This window comes from Lampetra planeri, chromosome 3 (genome assembly GCF_965212315.1).
Source record: "Lampetra planeri chromosome 3, kcLamPlan1.2.h2, whole genome shotgun sequence".
In the NCBI taxonomy this organism is placed as follows: Eukaryota; Metazoa; Chordata; class Hyperoartia; order Petromyzontiformes; family Petromyzontidae; genus Lampetra; species Lampetra planeri.
Window position 1 is genome coordinate 24,402,198 of NC_136109.1, and position 10,007 is coordinate 24,412,204.

The following is a 10,007-nucleotide window of genomic DNA, read 5'->3' on the forward strand; positions in this document are numbered from 1 at the left end:
GCGGAGAGCATAGGCATTGGTGCATAGTTCAGTACAACAATGGACTGCATTGTACCGCCCTCTGCTAATAACGTGGCCCCGCAGCAACCTACGACACCCATTTTACTCAGTGGTCACCCATCCAAGCACTGCCCAGGCTCAACGCCTGCTTAGCATCTGACATTATTTAAGATCGGTGCGAATTGATCATACGCTGGTGTTAATAGGCGCGTGAATGCCAACAGTACTTGCCCCCCCCCCCCCCCAAGATCGACACATCTATCCAGACTAAATGGCGTGCGGCTTTGGGCAAGGGAGGTTTGTTTTTTCTAATTCGATTGAAATGCGTGCGCCGTGTGCCAATATGCCAGGCTCCTGGTGGAGTTAAGTGCTGAGCCAAAGCCGTCCCGGGCTAGAGGAAGAGGGTTAAAACAAACATCCCGGCGCCCTGACCACTCCGCTCACTTTCCAGTACGTCTGCATCTCTTCCCGCGGAGCCAGAGGCGCCCCAGAGTAGCCCCCCCCTACCCTGCACCCTGCACCCCCACCGCCCTTCATCAACCCTGGCCACCGCCTTCCCCAGCCCTGCCTGGTCTCCGCCACCCATTCATAACGTTCCTGTCGCGTACACGCAGTGAGGAAGGCGACGAGCTACCTACCTACCCACCAACTCTCGACCTACAAACCTCGTCGTCCCACATCCATCATCATCACCCCCCCCCATGCTTGCTATCACTCCGTAGTCCACCCCTGAATCCATACATCCAAACCCCTCACCATCCCAACCACTCCTCACCATTTTCATCCCCACTTCTCCTTATCCCAAGTCTTCATTTATCATCCTAACACCTCATCATTCCCTTTTCATCATCACTCCTCATCATTCCAAGCAGCAATTATACCCCCCCCATTACCCTCATCATCCCTTTAATCCCCAGACCTAACCAGCTCCATTTGTCATCTACCCAATCCATAATCATCACGAACACCCACCACCCCTCGTCATTGCATCCATCCCCAACTCCTCTTCATCCCAACGCGAAACCTCGTTTGCTCCATTCATGCCAAACTTTCGCCGTCCCCTCGCAACTCACCCACCCCACCCTCGTCTCTTCCCTCCACCACACCGCCATGCCCCCCACCCCCCACTCATCCTTCTCCATCTCCTCCCTCTGTGGGTAAAATGAATCTCGGCTCCACAGGGAGAAAGCGCGCAGGCGTCACGGAAGCCACCGGCTCGGGGTGGATGCGTGGCTCTGTCGCGCCTGCTTGCACCGTGTATTATTATTCTGTCCTCCTGTGCACATATTTTTTGTTGTGAGATTATGAGTGTCCCCATTGGCTGGAGAAGGATGTTAGATTATGGTAATATAAATAATAATAATTCCGCTGTAGAAAGTTACAATATCTATTGGGCTCGATAAACTTTGTATCACTGTGGGAAGTCACATCGTGTTTATCATACAGTGTGGCTGCCCCTCCTCTCCCCTCCCCCGCCATAGGAATGTGGAATGTTGGCTACTTGGTAAACAGCAAGCGAAGATCAGAACCTCCCAGTGTTCGTTTGACTGAATTGTTTATTTACAGAGGAATGCCACCTACATTTTAGTATAAACTCCAACCTTCCTTCCACACTAACACACCCCAACGTACCTTAACGTTAACACGCAACCGCACCATACACACCTCGGTCGGTCTCATTACATATTTATTGATGTCTCGAGTAAATTTCAATTACCATTAAAATACCTACTACATCTGGGTGAATTAATTTGCGTATTTTGCCACAGCAAGGCGCTAAAGAACTAACATACGAATCCACAACATAAGTCCAAAGCCTTATTTATCTGGAAGCTGAGTAATTTTACAAAAATATCAAAATCACAATACCAATTTCTAAATAAAATCAATATCTGCTATCTTGTTTATGCAATCTCATTACAAAGATAAAAGTAATAAAAAATATAAACCTAAACGAAGCGACAAGACGATGTCTCGTGACTCGCAGGCACATTCCGGGTGCCACGATGGCCAGATGTTGACTACCTCGCCAGGTATACAGGAGGTCGTGGATAATACATTACGGATGATATTGGTCGCGAAAGCCTACGTGTTAAAAGGAGGTCGTGGGTTAGATCCCAACCCTGACGCCTGCTGTATATTTGGAGTTTGTAATCCCCGTTGTCGTCTGGTTTTTCACCGGGTCCTCCGGTGTTTCCTTACACATTTAGAAACACACGTTTAGAGTTTTTCTCGTTGCTATATACGTTACACTTCATTGAGCTATCAATCATGGCCCGGTCGCTTATGAAAAATAGCTATACTGTATAGCTCAGTGGGCCTTCCCTGGTCAAATATAAAATAGTTTCTAGTTTGCATATACACTACACAGCTGTGGGATCTAAAACATAAAGCAAAAAAGATCAAGCCCAAGTCACAAGAGTTAAATTCAAATTCTCAGTTCAGATTTTAAAAGAGGGGGACCAGAGGTGCAATGGTGAGCGAATTGCGCAACCTGAGTTTGACTTTTGGCTATGGCTGACAGCAGTGGCCAGTGACAGATCCAATGTGGGGATGTCTTCATAATTAAATCTCTTGTTTGGAATTCACGGGCCACAAGTAATGTTTATCAATGGTCCTATTTACCGTACGGCATTGCACTACTGCCACCAAGAACAAATTTTAAACTGCAGCGAGCACATTCGCCTCTACCCCACGTACAGTACTTGATACTTAATCAAATTACATTCTAATTACAATTAGAACATCGACAGGCTGCTGCGCACGTCTCCTGCATGAGTGGAAAATTAAAGACAAGCCTGCACAGCAGAGCGATTGTGGCCATGCAACCCAAACTGTGGACCATAACAGTAAACCACTGTACGATACAATAGTCTGCGTTCCTTCAACGGAGGCATAGCAAACCTACACAATCTCTCTCCTGAAGCCCTCTCTCTCTATATGCGGTACCGAATGTTGAACTTCTTTCGCACCGTACGTATCCAACAGTGATAATCATGGCTAGACGACATTTGGCATTTAATTCTAGATTTGAAGCTTTCGTGACTGCAAGGATTCATATTTTGGCATTTAGTTTCTGGACGTATTGCCATGCGCCAGATTCGATTTAGAATTACAGCCCTGTTCTGTCGATAAATTGTTTGACGGTCTCTCCGCACACCATGCTCGTCATTGGGAGTTGTTTTGACCATACTTCGCCCGGCTGGTCGATGCAGGATTCTTTTAGAGAGCGGAGCACAGGACCAGTTTTGACATCACTCACCGCCACTGCTGTTCACCGCGGCCAGAATTCAAACTCGGATCGGCCGGGTTCCATATCGCGGTGCGCCAACCGGTGTGCCGCCGCTCTCCCTTCTACCGAATCCGTTTGGTGAAATATAAGACGTACGTCAAATGTTCGAGTCGCCCACATTACTGCAACAAGAACAGCGCACACCTCCGCGCTAACACTCGCTCTAATCACCCACCCTCAACCCCACCACCACCACTACCAACCAACAACAACCCTCCACCACGCTCTCATCACGGCCCCCTCACGCCATCTCTGTGCGTGACCCCCATGGGGCCAAAGTCCGTCCGCTAGGAGCCCGCCCCGCCGCTCTCTTATCGCGACCACACGGCCCCCGAACCGCCAGCGTCACCACTCTCCCCAAGGGCAGCCAGCCCTGCCCCTTGCGTGGGAACAGAGAACCCGCCCTGGGGGGGGGGGGGCAGCCGGCTCCACGCGCAGGGACAGGCACTGGCGCCGCCTCGTCTCCCTCCCCTGCACCCCCCCCCCCTTTCCCACCCTCCTCTGTTCTCCCTGTTCCCTTGGTCGGTCTCTGAAAAACGATGAGGTCTGCATTACTCGCAATGTGTTACTGGGTTTAATCACCAATGCGTTTCTACGTCTATGCACCCCACCTTTGTCGACCAGCACTCAGCAGCTGAGCGGTATGGTGAAGTATGGTCGAATGGGGGCCTTTTTATGACCTGCACCGTGAGGGGAGGGCCTCAATGCAGCAGTAGATTCACGAGGGGCTGTGCGTGAACTAATAACACCAATGCAGTTTTAAGATTCTACAATTTACGTTACAAAAATATATAATTGAGAGCGTTTGATCAAAATGCCAATGATTTTATTCATAAGGGTCCTGCGTTGGGATGTTTGACCAGTTTAGTTAATGAGTATTTGGTATCTGGAAGAAAACTAGAGTACATACTCAAAAAAACCAAACATGCATCGGAGGGGGTGACAATAAAAGCTCCGCACAGAGTCGAGAACCCATTGCTTTACTGACATCGCCTGAGTGTATTGAAGCCCCAAAGCCTACAACCCCTGGTAACCCCAGGCCATCTCCCACCCAAGCACTAACCAGGCTCAACCATGCTGAGAGCCCACCATCTGTTGAGATTTGGTACATTGTGGGTGATTTGCTTATCGGAAAATCACGATTTTAAAGGAAATTTTTAAACTTGGAAATCCATCATCGTCAACATCATCAATAGTGTCCATGGCTTGGCACTGCCTGGGTCGGTTAATAGATAATACTGTATGTGTCTATGCGTTCGTATATACCAGGTTTAGTTTAACCAAAATTTAAAAACATATTTCAAGAGCCGCAATGCACGTGAATACGAGAAGATGGTCCTTAATAAACAACGTCACAAAGCAGTCCTTAAAGAGCCACATACGGGTCCAGACCCACAGGTTGCCGACCCCTACACTATACCTATCTCATGTCTTCATAAATATCCAGTCCTGTCTTCTCTTTTCCAAAGCCTCCACGACATTTACTGGAAACTGCCGTTTCACTGCAGGTAATGACCCAGAAATAGTGTTCTTCACTCATTTTCGGGGGGAGGACACTTTCGCCGACAAGACATCATCAGTATGAGGGCCGCCACACCATTTGAGACCATTGGAGTTTGACATCATTATGGGGTGTTTTCACATTTGCGTATTGTCGGGGGCCCACGTCAGGGGCCGCACTAAAGGTCACCAGGGGTCACCAGTGGCCGACGGGCCTTGCAACGAAGACCACTGCTCCAGAGCAGCGGTCCACAAGATGACATAGACCAGGGGTCTGCAACCTTTAAGACATAAAGAGCCACTTGGACCCGTTTCCGAAGGAAAAAATAAACTGGGAGCCGCAAAACCATTGCAACATTTAAAACAAATATAACACTGCATATATTGTTTCTTACCTTATTGCTATATACAGGATCGTGCAGTCAGCTGTCAATCTGAATAAAAAAAGGACTTTTTCACTTAACAATGTAAAATATATTTTTGCAAATTAATAGCTAAATTACCTGGTTAATGGGATTTTTGCTCCTGAACCTCAGTGCACAGTGTCTGCACATCAGGGCTGTAAGACGTCACCTTCATTTTCACACAGGCTTGCAAGCTGTCATCTGTGAGGCGTGATCGATGTTTGTTTTTAATATAGTTCATGTTGGAGAAGACCTGCTCACATACATATGTGGAGCCGAAGATCGACAGGACTCCAAATGCATACTTTTTCATGTTTATATAAGTGTTGGGGATGGCATTCCATGTTTCGAATACAAGTTTGTCCTGTTTGGGAAGGTTTTCAATATCACTCCATTTATGATTCTGAGCCAGAATGGCCTTCTGACGGGCAACATCCTCAAGAGTAGCGGTCAAGCATTTGAACTTGGACACCCATATATCTTTGTCGGCTATATCGGCCAGTTCCATCTCAAGATCAGGTTGACTTACACCTGCAAATGCAGTCATATTCAATAGGGATGGATCGATCGCCAGGGGAGTGACAGGGAAGGATAATGTCGTTTTTTCCTCTCTGAACTCACAGAATCGTTTCCCAAACGAACTTTGCATTGTGGTGATTGCAGACTTGAAATATTCCAAATTTATCGTATCATGACTTTGTTTGAACTCTCTCAAAGAGGGAAAGTGAGACAGTGTACCTCTCTGTAAATCTTTGACAAACACTGTCAACTTGCGCTCGAATGCCAAAACCTCCTCCAGCATGTGCAGGGCTGTGCCTCCTTTCCCCTGAAGGGTTGTATTTAGCGTGTTTAGATGTGCTGTCATGTCTACCATAAAATGTAATTTTTCCAGCCACTCTGGCTGTTCCAGCTCAGCAAAGGTGAGCTCTTTGCTGCCCAGGAAGGTTTTTACTTCTTCCAAACATGTGACAAAGCAACGGCAACGTTATTGCCTGTCACCGGGCGGGCAGTGTGGAGCGGAGCGGCGACCTGTCAGCAGCGGCAACGCCAGAGCAGGTGTCACAGTGCGCCTCCTCCCCTCGCTAGCATCCGCCCCGGAGCCGCGGTCAAGGTTCAAAAGAGCCGCATGCGGCTCCGGAGCCGCAGGTTGCCGACCCCTGACATAGACACTTGTCCGAGTTCTAGAGTTTCTCCGATTGGCTGTTCAACCAACAGTAGATGGCGCTCTTTCATGCTGTGTTTCATTTACACTCCCACTACGATACCATCCGCACGATTGTATACGTGTACATGCACAGCCCTTCCTCAGTCCACTGCTGGATGATGGCCTCGCCATACCAATGTGGGTCGTAAGGGTTATCAGTGCAGGTTGATGACAATGGGGAAGAGAGACGCGGGAGCATAGAGTGCAGTACAACAATGGGGTTTTTCTGTTCACTTCAGTAACAACGGCCGGTAACAACCTGCTGTGCACGGAGGTTGCCCATCGAAACGCTATGCAGGCTCGACCCTACTTAGTTTCAGAGATCTGACGAGATCAGGCACATTCCAGGCGATTCGGTAATAGGCCCCTCAAACAATACGACGTGCATTTCTGCTTTGAAATACGTGCACCAATTTAAGTCACGTGTGTCACGTGAGACGTCTTCATGACCTGGTGAACACCTTCGTTTGGGATATGCTGAGATTTTTCTTATTTTGGATAAAAAGACAATTCATTTAACTTAATTGTGATCATTTATTGTGTTCTAAATCTTGCATATTGACACCTAATCTATTGTAAATTGTGATAACAGTGAAAGTATGGTATAAACAGACAGAGGATTGCAAAACCTGGCACATACGATATACAGTGCAGTACGTGCCATTGTAGTGATTGTGTTTTAGATATGGATTATTGAAAGGACAGATTAATTCCATCTGTCTGTGGAATTAATCCCAGCCCAAAAGGCCTAAAGGCTTGTACATTGACCTTGATACAAATACAATACATAGAAACAAGCAGAGATTATTCCATCTGGATATTGGCCTCCCAAAGGCATCGCCTATCTATCTAGCTCATCCTAGGGGAAACCCTCATCCAGCAGTGGATTAACGTGCATGTGACCAATCATATGGATGGTAAAATAGTTGGTGCAGAAATTAGTAGATACCATATCAGGTGTGGTGGCAAGGTAGGTGTAGTAGGGGATATTTAAAATGAATAAAGGGGACATTATTGATGATGGCAGTGGTGCAAAATAACAATGCACAAAATCTCAACACATTCAACAATTTCTTAAATGGAAAAATATATAATTGTTCAAAATCTCATCCCTTAAAAGTGAAGAATAGAAGTGAAATATTGTTTTTATTTCCATTTGACCACTCATATGGCACAGTGGGTAAGGAAATTCTGCCATCTGCTGTGTAGACCAAAGGTTACTTAAAGGGATCTCAGAAGTAGCTTTGTGATATCCACTTCTGTGGGTCGTTCTCTAACACGAACGGTTCGACTGTTCTGCAAGACTTCTGGATTGTTTGTCTAATTCGTTGAGTATTTGGCTGCTATAATTGCCCATATGATAAGCCACTTCGTTGAGCTATCATTTGTGGCCCGGTCGCTTCTGAAACAGAGTTATAGTGGGCCTTACCTGGTAAGATAAAAAAAAATGTTTTAGTTTAGATGAACGCCGATAGCACAAATTTGGAACAGGGGAAATGACAAAAAATGCAAAAATCACTGGTAAAAAACCCCAGGACATACGACTCGTGGATCCCTTACATTGTAAAAGTATACGATAAATTCAAATGAGTTACCGGCGGCTAAATAAAGGACATCAAACAGTCTTCTCTCCTGTCTCACCCCCACGTAACCCCAATCTCAATGCTTGCACCACCACCCTCTCTGTACCCCTCCCCCCACCACCCTCCACCCCGCACTGCCCGCCCCCTACCGGGCGCCACGTGATCGATCGATCGATCGGCTCGGCCACTCTGCTGCACGGGTCTGGGCGCGCGGGTAACGCGAGCCCCCCCCCTACCCCCCACCCCGCCCCCCCCTCCGCGTGTTTTTTTTCTTCCCGCGCGCGCCGCCGAGTCTAGACTATGGGGAGGGGGAAGGGGGCGCTGGGGGGTGGGGGATGTGGGCGAGGGGGGTTGAGGGGAGGAGCCCGGGTTAAAGAGGGCGTGGCCTGTAGCCGCTCGCAGCCAATGGTAATGCGAGCTCTCCTGTTAGGTTCGCAGCCAATGGTAATGCGAGCTCTCCTGTTAGGTTCGCAGCCAATGGTAATGCGAGCTCTCCTGTTAGGTCCCGCCCTCTTTTAGTATTAACCCCTCCCTCTCATATTCTTGGGTCTTTCGGTAAAGTCATGTAGATAGGTTCAAATAAAAAACAAAAAAATTACAAAAACTACGACGTTTCGATCGCAACACAAGTAATCGTCATCAGGACAAAACAATTGCGGGAAAGCTACTGAGGCAGGATGTTTTAAAGGTTTGAAATGGGTGTAGCCCAAGGGTCATCAGCGAAGTGGGCGGGGCTAGTGATGTTAATGTGATAAATTAACATGTCAATGTAAGATCGGAGAGCTACCTCCACGACGACGACGAAGCTGCAGAGGTGGCCATTGTATTGTGAGAGATTAGCATGTCAATGTAAGATCGCAGAGCCACCGCCACATCCAGGAGAACGAGCAACGGTGGCTGTGTTAGTGAGACATTGAACCTGTTAATGTAAAGACATTGAACCTGTTAATGTAAAACCAGAGAGTCGAAAATAACTACTAACATCGGAAGGTAGGATGGAAACATCCCAGCGAGTTATAACTTAAACTGGTTAATAACATCCTTCCAATGATTGCTCAGTTTGTACCCATCTCGGTTGAAATTGTGTCTGTGTCGATATATATGGATGGCTTCATGAACGAATCTTTGTTAATAGCCAGTGGGCTTGCAAAGTACCTTCGACTTAGAGAAATCAATTTCGTGTGAGCCCACCGCATTAAAACAATGATCAGCCATGGCCGAGGTATTGGTCCTACCGTGTTTCAGATCCGCCTTGTGTTCACGAACACGGTCCGAGACATGTCGCTTAGTTTCCCCAATGTAACTACTGCCGCAGACACAGCTTAGTTTGTAGACGCCGGGGTATTGCATGTCAGGGATCACATCCTTCACAGATGGGATCAGATCACGAATTGTATGTACTGTGTTAAATCTAACCTGGATTTAGAGTTTGCTCATGATTTTGGAAATCCTTTTGGAAATCATGAGCAAACACAAAATCCAGGTTCGATTTAACACAGTACATAAAATTCGTACAAATTTCTCCCTTTAACATCACTCGCTTATGACCCTTGGGCTACACTAATTTAAAACCTTTAAAACATCCAGCCTCAGCAGCTTTCCTGATTTTTTTTCTCCTGATGACGATTGCTTGTGATGCGATTGAAACGTCGTAATTTTTGTTGTTCTTTTATTTGAACCTATCTACGTGACTTTACCAAAAGACCCAAGAATATGAATTCCTACAGTCACGAAAGCTTTAAGTCAATATTTACCCCCCCCCCCTCTCCCGTACAAACTCCGTATAAGAAATCCTAAGTGAAGGGAGGGGGATTTTTCGATTTAAAGCTTTCGTGACTGCAGGGATTCATCTTCTTGGTTCTTTCGGTAAAGTCACGTGACTTTACCGAAAGAACCAAGAAGATGAAGGGAGGGGGGTTAAAGCCCCCCTCCCCTCACTTACCCCGTAGGTCACGTCCCCTTTAAAACAAGACCACGCCCCCGTGGCTCCGCCCCCACACCCCGTGGCTCCGCCCCACACCCTG